A 9,840-nucleotide genomic window follows, 5' to 3' on the forward strand; every position below is an offset into this window, starting at 1 on the left:
CCTGGTTGTGTAGATGGTTAATCCTGAAAACGACCCAGATTTTCCATCCCATAGCAGAAGAGCTCAGCTGTGGCTGTGTGCTTGTTATTCCCAGCTGGCTGGTGTTATTATTCGGCTACTCTCATTTTGGGCTATTGTTCTAGTTCACCTTAAACCAGCTGCACTAAAAGCATCTTTGGGAATGGCAGTGGCACCATTTTCTGGGCAGTTGAGGACTCCAAAGCATGACAGCCAAATAGGCAGATGGAGTCAATCTGCAGAAGTCAGCTCAAAATCAATAAGACGATACATTTCAGGTGAGAAGATGCTGAACGGTTATTTTAAAATGCTTTGGGACTAGACAAAATGTACTTCCCATCTCGTTCATGTATAATAAGTCATTGGCACTTTCTGCATGATTGAATTTCATTTCCATCTGTGTTGTATACTAACGTTCACCTGTACTTGTTTTTTGTTTGGTTGGTTGTTGGTTTTTTTCAGGGGGTGGGGTGGGTGTTTTTTCAGTCTGCAGCTGATTTTGAAGGGTTTTAAAAATAAAACAATATCAGCACACAGAGGGCAACTGGAGCAAATAGTACGCTGCGATGTGCATCCCATTAAAGAGCTTTGCTTGTAAAGAGAACCATCCTTTTGGGGAAGATGGACAAAACGCACCATGCCAGAGGGAAGCCACAGAAGTTTGCTGTAGCATGTAGGTGCTCTGCAATCCTGCCAGCTCACCTGAGGGTGCAGAAGCAAACCCAGCTGGTGCCATCACTGGAAACTCCACTCCAGTAAGATGTGCTCTGTAAGCACCTGCATAACCCTACATTATTTTGGAGGAAAAAATAATGTCAGCTCACTCCCACAGTAACTTAGCTAGCTCCAATATCAATGATTAATGAAGAAAGCACTAACAAGCTAAGTAAAGAGAAAATGCATGGATTTTTTTAAGTTTCTTCAGGTTCATTTGTCAAATATATATGCAGTAGGGGCAAGCAGACATCTGACTGAAGTTATAGGTTTTTTTGTAGGTCTTTTCCAGACCATGAATCAAGCCTGGTGTACCCCGGGTCTCCTTTAGGAGCCAAGTGCAATGGTGTGAAGCAGAAGGGCTGCCAGGGTGCAGGCTTGGAGGGCTTGTTGTCAGGGCATCATGAGGACAATGACAGGCTTTCTTCTCCTCGGGAAAGGGCATGGACTGAGCAGGACCCTGCAGCTCCCATGGCTCGTCTTACACATCCAGCACGTGAGGTTCAGAGCTCTGGTCTGAGCTCAAGAGATGGGGAAGATCTTGGGTCTCATCTCATGCTGTGCATTTACAATCCAAATACCTTCATCTTTTCCAAGCTCTCTGCTGCAGACCTGATTTCCTTGTTTATTATCAGCTTTTACATTGCTAACAAACAAAAGTCAGCCCATGACTGGCAACCCCCTACCACCTGCATCTGTTAGTCCCACGCTTTTCCAGTGGCACTCTCCACTAAACATAAATCTGTCAGTCTCCAAGTTCACTAATAATTTCAATGCATAATTAGTATTACAATGAAGGGAAAAAAAAGTAGCACGAGGATATACATTTTGCCTCCAGGAATTCCTCCATCTGTTGATAGGCCTAGCAGGGTGTGATGCTCAGCCTCTACAGATTTCAAATTAAGGGTTTGCCAAGATACTTAACTGAGTTAAAGGCAAATCAAACACAACAGCTTTAGGAAATTACAGCAACCACCCCATTGTTTGACTTCCACAGTCTCTATTTCAAGCTTCCTGGTTCTTAAGCAAAGCAAGATTCAGCTTATTATTTTAACAGTGTGAGAAACAGAGCACTGGTTACAGGGGGGACGACTGGTCTTTTGAGATCTGAGGGGCCACATTGCATCTGTGCATGCCCAGCATACCCTCATGTAATCAGCTAGATGTGTTCAAGCACTTTTTAACCAACACGTGGATCCCACTTCTGGAAATTACTTACAAAACTTTTTTTAAAACATTCCAGCTGATACAAGTCAACAGTAATAATATAATTTACATTGTATTGCATGTCATAAATACAAGGTGGCATAAGTTGTCCAAGAGTGATAAAAAGAAAATAATGCCTTTTCCTACATAGTTAATAACACAAGAAATAGTGTACGGATGAATTAGTAGTCACTAACATGCAGGTAGGTGAGCAATTTCCTAAATACAATATTGATTTTACAGATTAACAACATTTTCAGAGCTTGTGTGTGGCCAAGAGTTTTCGCCAGATGTCCAAATACCTAGCTGTGTAGCCAGAATAAAAACTTAAATAAGAATCTGAGTTGAAGTAAATGTCCTATTTCCTACCCTCTAATCCTGTTTCAAGCTCTGGGAGTCCCGCCGTATTCGGCACTGGTTGGTAGTCAACAAGCAAATAAAGCCTATGTTGGATTAGTGGATTTTATTCCCCCCTTAGGACCTGACATTTTTTCTTTTCTTTAATGTTCAGACTGAAACACTTACTGCATAATAACAACAACCTGAGTCAGATGCAAGATGCATAACTGTGAAAAATATGTTCATTGCGTCTCGTGAAGCCTGCCAGTTTGGGAAGGAGAGAGCCTGGCTTACGCTCAAGGTTTTGGGATTGTATCATAATTTTGAATGGAGCCCAGGATGCAGCTGAAATGGCAGAGTCAAAGAGCCAGAGGACTTTCTGATATTAAAAACACTACTGGAAAAATATGAAATGGACAAAGAAAAAATCAATCAGATGAAGGCTGTAATTAGCCCATGTGTGCTCCTTGCAAGAATGGCTGCACTGTGCTCTTGGTGCACACAGGACAGAACTAATGCCAGCTCTGCTTGCTCTCCTCATGCTTCCTTGCTCAGCAGCTTCCCTGTTCAAGAGGGGTAACACTGTTAAAATCAAGCCTATAGCCAATCCTTTTTTATAATCTCTCTTTTGAATGACAGACCCCTGACTTGGATCAGTATGTCCAAAGACATCATTGTGGTTTTGCTTCCGAGTTGGCTGATGGGAGCAAATGCTTCATTTCTGCACTCCGTGGGTGGTTCGAGCCAAGCTCATCTTGATGGCAAGCAATATGCAGTTCTGAAATAAATGTCCCTTCATTCAATTATATAGGAAATAATTACAGATGTGTAAAACCATTTAATGGAGACATGCAGAGATCAGCATATATTAATGCAGACTGTGTCTTTATCCTGACACAGGAGGAAAGTTCACCTAAGCTCCACCTCCCTTGCCACCTTGTCTCTAACTGTGCCCAAAAGCATGTTTCCAGGACAGAGTACAAATGGGAAGGAATCAGTGATATTGTCCAGATGTAAACTCATGACCCCCAGCAGTCTTTCATCACATTCAGTGATGGAGCCAGACTGAGGGACTGGAAAGCCCAGAGTCTTCTCCCTAGGGAGTTCTGCTATGGACTCAGTGCTCTCTGGACTTGCCACGCTTTTTTTTTTTTTGATGAGGAAAGACCTTTTCCCAATGACCAGGAAATGGTTGCTTATTTACACCTACCTGCCCGTTATGTTCTCCATAGGTCTGTTCTATTTGAGCCATTTCTCCAGCTGTGCAAATCTTTCATTATTACTTTCCTATTCCTCCTCATACTTGATGGGTCAGCAGCACTTTAAAATGGTAATGCTGGCCTGTCCTTGAGTTTGCAAAGTGCTGCAGTCAGCGGGATGCTCCAGCAGAAACCTCTTCTGCTCCCCAACAAGCAGCAGTGCCCTACAGTTTGAACCAGCCTTTGGATATCAGAGATGTGAAAGTCCTAAGGCTGGATGCTAGCCCAAGTCTCTTCAATAGCAGCCCAGCATGAGCCCAGATGAGCTGTCAAGCTGGCTGATGATACTGTTTTAAATACATGATAATATATTTTTCTAATTTAATCTCTGAAATGGAAGTGCACATTTCAGCTCATGATTTCCAACTTATCTTCTATTTCCTTTCAGCTTTTCAATGTTTCTGAAATGCCTTATGCTACAGGCAAAACACACTGATTATGATGGGGCTTTTCTTTTAGCAGCTGCCACTGAGCAATGTCACACATGGAGAAAATGGGATGTCGACTCTGCCCAGTTGTGTCAAGCATTTAGAAAGAAGAGAGGAAAAAGACTGCATGGTAAGAAACAGGTGGCAACTGTTGCTGTTGAATCCAGCTCTATGGAAGGGTATGGGAGGGATCCTTTTAAGAACTTAGACCTAGTGAAGCTCTACAAGGTAAATAATCCAATAAAAATCAGCCCATCAAAAAGGTATGATGAGTTAGGCACAATGATTAGCTGAGCTTTGCCTTTATGTTATCCATGCAAATGTATCTCTGTATCTTCAAGAAAGAGGGGGAAGACTGGAAGAAATTAATTTCCATAACATGTCTGAAAGATGTACGTCCAAACCCTTGTTTGTGTGAATGTAGCCAATTCCACCCCCTCCTTAATAGAGAACATTTTTTCTGGTCCAAAGTACAAGTGAGGCACCAGAATTTACAGTAGAGACACTGAAATTGAAGTAAGTCCGTATACCTGCCCATTTGCACAATGTAGCCTTCCAAAACTACTGCTGATGTATACATTTGCTAGTCCCATTATAACACCCAGACAGATGATTGCTGTTGGTATGAGAGCTGGGGGGACTTAATAATGATGTAAATGTGTTGTGCGAGGGATAATAACGGACGCAAGGGATGCGAGGCTTTCTGTTCAAGTGTGTTCTCTGCCTATAGATGTACAAGATATTGTATTTGTATCCGAACTGGGAAAAAACAGAGCAAGACATGTAGTTACTTGTTGCTTCCAAGTAACAGCTGTTCTGAGCAGTGCATCGCTGCCTTTTTGCTACAGAGGGACATTGCACTCTGTGAGGTCAACCCTGATTAGAAGGAGCTTGTGACAGCCCAGGGAAAAGCCTCCATCAGACCAAAACCTCACTTTTTCAAGGTAACCCTCTCTTTACCATCACTCTGTGCTCTCGCCTCTGTTATGGAGAAAACCCTTTCCCCTTAACGGGGGTCTGAGCCCAGCAGGTGAATGGCCAGGGAAGAGGGAGCCATCAAAGCCAGCAGCCGCAAGTGACTTTCTTCCTGCAACAACAATTTCACTGCTGATAGGGGGCATTGATTTTCAATAGATTCATTACCCTCAGCCTGTTCGGAGCAGGGAGCTGGAATTTCTCGGTCTAATCACGTGGCCAGAGGTTTGACATTTCTCAGCTGCAAAGATGGGGCTGGGAAAATCGTGAAAGACAGCACTGCTGGAGGAAGCAAAGCTAGGGAGAAACACTAACCAGAAGTTCTTGAGCCACCTGGTGGAGCTGGGCACCTCCGCCAGTGGCCTCAGGGACCCAGATGGCACCACGATGTGGGCTGGCACACCTGCAAATGCTGCCAGAGCCATGGCTTCCAGCTCGCTCCCGCCCTCCACAAGGGCACTGCCACCTGGCAGAGCCAGGACGCAGCTGCTTTCCTGCAGCCATTGCTCTCTCTTGGCCACCACTCCGCCAGACCCTGCCTGTTCGGTCCTTTGAGCCGAAAAATGCCACTGGCTTACAGAGAAGAGCACTGAGAGGCAGTTTTTGAACCAGCACAGCTGCACTCTTTGCCCATGCAACACATTTTGGAGGAGTGAGAGGCAGTGTGTGCTCCCAAAATGTCATATTCCACAGTGTGTTTTTTTTTTCCCCTGCAACCCTTTTTCACAGCAAATCAGACATTTCCAGTTGGGGGGCTGGAAAAACAATAGCTGGAGGATGGATCCTGCAGGACGGCCACCCACCAGCCTCTGCCCACCATGCAGTCCCATCCCCTCTGTCCTGCTTTAACCATGGCGTGAGCTTTCGTCCCCTGAAACATTGCTGCCTTCAAAACCACACAGTGGCTCTCATTTAGTGCTGGTGCTCTGTGCACAGGTTTTCATGTTTGCTGCGGGGAAGCAGGGATTATTTCTATTCCGAGCAAGAAAGGCAGGCGCAGCTGACGCAGAGCGGACAAAAGGCGCGATGAAAACACGAGGTAGTGCTGGGGAGGGAGGGGGGCGAGGAAGCACTCGCTTTCAATTAGGTGCCCCATTTTGTTCACGGGGTGGGCAGACATTGTAATCTGAACTGTTTGGTGGGAAGACAGTGATTGTGCAGGACCAGAGCCCTCTGCGAGGATGATCATATCTCGGCACGAAAGCAGAAGAGAGGGGTACTTTCAAGCAGCTGTTGAACAATGAAATCCTATTAACGGCTGGCAGAGCACCACTGCATCCATGCTCTGACAGACAGACACACTTTCAAGTCAGCTTCATTGTCTGGGAGATGTTCGTCATGCATGTGGCTCAGACCTTCCCCCAGACTCCTCTTGCATTAGCGAGAGCGAGGGATGAGGCTTCCTCACTTGTTTTCAGCGATGTGGAGTGGGTTCGACCCATAGGGTAGGATTTAAGAGTCTGTTCTTGCAAATCTGGTTGAAATCCTAATAGCATGTTCATTAGCAGAGTTCATGTGTTCTCTGAGTTGTTGAAGACAATTCTTGAGATGTGCAAATGTGTTTCTTATGCTTTTCTATTTGTAGTTCCTCCATTGTGGTATTTTTGGGGATTTAATTTCCACCGTAGGATGCCCATGGACACCACACCTGTACGGTTTGTTGGGCTATACTATGGGTCTTGTCACTCACATCACTTCAGTAGTGCATCTCCTATTGGCTGGGCTGCAACACTGCACTCTGAGGATGGAGCTTCCCTAACTTTAAATGTCTGCAGTGACTGTGCTCTTCCCAAAGTTGCTCAGATCAACTATATCTTAGAAGTAACCCCCACTCCCTATTTACTGTAGAGAGTTTCTGGCCAAGGGCTCTGTGGTGAAGCACTGGCAAACACGCTCAGTTAGGCAGGATGAGTCCATGCTGCCCAGTTCAGCTTGGGAATGCTCTGCAAATACAATAATTTCCACTGACTAAGGTTAGGTTTTCATCAGACATACCCTTGTGGCAAAAGCATCTAACTGTAAGGATGCACAAATCAATTTGGAGCAGCATAACCCGTAAAAACTACTTACCAGTGTCATGTCATCTTGAATTTGAGCCTTTTTGTGAATTTTCTGATGCCTTACAAGAGCTACACTAACACTGCAATGGTTTTGCCTGTAAGTTTGTCCAAAAAATTTGTGGAAACTAAATACCTCCGAAACTGTACTCCCAGTCCAATTTGACTGATGTCAGCTACAAGGTCCAGAATGTGCATGAGCATGCAAAGTGGAGCAGCCTTGGTGTGATTTCTGGTGGAACCAAACTGAAATGAGATTCTGCCTCCACCAAAGTCAATAATGCCTCAGTGTCCAGGAGTTCCCTGAGATTATTTCTTTACACAGCGAGTGGACATTGCCAACTGAGCTCTTTGAAAATGTAAACTCTTCCCCATCATGCTTTATTTCATGATTATCTTGAGTGCCTGTAAACCTATTGCCTTAATTTTAATAAGATTTCACAGAGTTCAGTATAAATACCTTCTATCCATCACCATATTAGAAGAAACAGAAACAATAATAACTTAATTATCTCTTATGCAGAAACTAATTATAACTCTCTGGATTCATAATCAATACTTTAAAGCTGTTCTATCTCAGAGAACAGTTTGTCAATATTTTATATACTGTTAATAATTCATGGTTTTATTACATAAGCAAACAGGAATCTAACTCCAGAAGGGCTCAGCACAGGAGGAAATGGCACAAGAGAAAAATGAAGCACAAGAATGCAAAGCCTTGAGGAATTAAGAGAAGTGGAGATGGACAAACTCACTACCAGCCTGCTTCTCAAACGGACCTGCAAGGTTCACAGGACAGAGCTGGCTAGAAGAAAGGAAGAACATGCCAAACATCAAGAGGATCGGTTAGAAGGTAGATTGGCATTTTTCAAACAGCAAGATTAAATCAGTGTCATTTATTAATATCCCTCTTTTGTAAACATGAAACACTCATCCCTTGTTGCTACCATGCTGCTCCATTGCCCCTGTGCCTGGTCCCTAGTCACCCAGGATAACAACCAGGGATAAAATGCAGTTTACAACTAACCCCCTACAGTGATCAGCTCTGGAGATACAAAACCTGCCTAAAATCAATGGGACACAAGAAAGAACCACCTCCGTGACATTTAAAAAAAAAAAAAAAAAAAAAGTGGATGATTTATGATGACATAAATGGCATTTGAAAGAGCTCATCATCACCTTCCGAGAGGAGAGAACCCAAGGGAAACGTAGGGAAAGAGTGCTCTTTAGGTCAGCCTGACATTTATTGTCCCATGCATAGGAAAACATTTTTTCACTGAAAATAGGATGTTACAGTCATGAGGACTTGGAAGCAAAATGGGAAAACTGTTGGCTGTGATCCTGCGCAATTGGGGACAGCTGCCTCTGCTAGTGAGCTACTGCACACGCCATAGGAGAACAGAGAGCCCACTGCAAAGACATATTCTTGTAGACCCTGTACAGAGACATGATAAAATATGGCTTTTGCCACCAAAAGAGCAAAGTCTAAGCAGGTGCAGCAGGAAATCAAGGCTTAGCATTACTTCTTTATTGAAGAGAAACCACAGCAGAGAAGCTGTACATGTTCATATTGGCACGGGAAGCGTGCAGCTCTCAGCTCATAAGTGCCACCGCAGCTTCTTGCACACAAAAGCATCCTTTCTGTCAGTTTGTTTTACTTTAATGAGTGCAGAATGGGACTGCTCTCCACTTTTTCTTTCTCTTTGAATTTGTATTGCACTTCATTAGGAACAGGTTTTATATGTCTGTAGTGCATCCATGGACAAAGTGGTTCTTGTTGTACGCTTGTCATTTTTTGATTATGTTATTCTTTTTATATCATTATCAACTTTTATAAGTGTCTGTAAAAATAGTTGTAGGGAAGCGAAAGTCTTCAGAGTAAGTAAATGGACATTGTGCTAAATGAGTTATGCCTTTGATGCTATTATCTCTAAATCAGCATAGATTATTCAGGCTGGGGGCTTTTAGAATCATAAGTGGTTGAGATCATTTCTTAGTTCATCATCCTATTACACGTAATGAGAAAATACTTCTAAATATGAAGATTACTCTGCCAAAAGATCCCTTGTGAGTGATTCCCCAAGCACTAACAGTATTTATTAACTCTTTTCTTTCTGCATGGGAAGGACTGAGAAAAACTCAAAGTCCTCAAGGATTACCCTGAAACATTCAGCAACTCTGAATTTGCTATCACTCTCCTGGGACTCTTTTGGCTCTGTGTTCCTGTCTCTAACAGCATTTTCTTGGTTTCCACCTCTGCAGTTGCTTTTCTGTAATATGTAAATTCAGCTGCTGGTGCTGAACCTGGAATGCGATAAAGCCTTTTAAACTCCATTTCATTATTTTTGAGTGGTTCTGTTTATGCTGGTTTTAAGTTTCCATTCCATCAAACACAAGTTTTACTGTTTCTCCACCCAATGATTTCTACATGCAACGTGACAAAATGACGGGCCCCCTTCTGCTCCCGGAGTGGGGAAGATCCTCAGCATACACATGATTAACTGCCCTCTCCTTCCTTTATTTTTCCACACTGCCACTGACTCGTTTCCTTATTGCATGGGTAGAGTTATTAGTTTTACTTATTGAGCTACGTGTATCTAAGAACCCATTTAATGCACAGTTTCATGAGGCAGTTTTCATGGAATATAAAATCCATATTCCAGCTCTCAAAGGTATTCCTTTTACGTTGCACCAAGTAATACACAGCTCTGTAAAATACACCTTCTTTTTCTGCAGAGCGAGGAGAGATTTCAGCATACCCCACCTGTCAGCTAATCCCACCTGAAGAATGCCATTGCCCTGGCTGAGTTTGGTCCCAAACACACATAAAACAGCTTTAACAAC

The 9,840-nt window shown here is 43.4% G+C and overlaps 1 long non-coding RNA gene across 1 annotated transcript; it reads left to right on the plus strand.

The window, feature by feature from the left end:
• The first annotated feature begins 176 nt into the window (after positions 1 to 176).
• On the plus strand, positions 177 to 9,328 carry LOC311443492. Its single transcript, XR_014697288.1, has 4 exons — positions 177 to 296; positions 3,996 to 4,105; positions 4,813 to 4,908; positions 6,525 to 9,328. It is a non-coding gene; the product is annotated as an uncharacterized lncRNA (long non-coding RNA).
• Positions 9,329 to 9,840: the final 512 nt, after the last annotated feature.

This window comes from Aythya ferina, assembly GCF_964211825.1.
Source record: "Aythya ferina genome assembly, chromosome: 12".
Classification (NCBI taxonomy): Eukaryota; Metazoa; Chordata; class Aves; order Anseriformes; family Anatidae; genus Aythya; species Aythya ferina.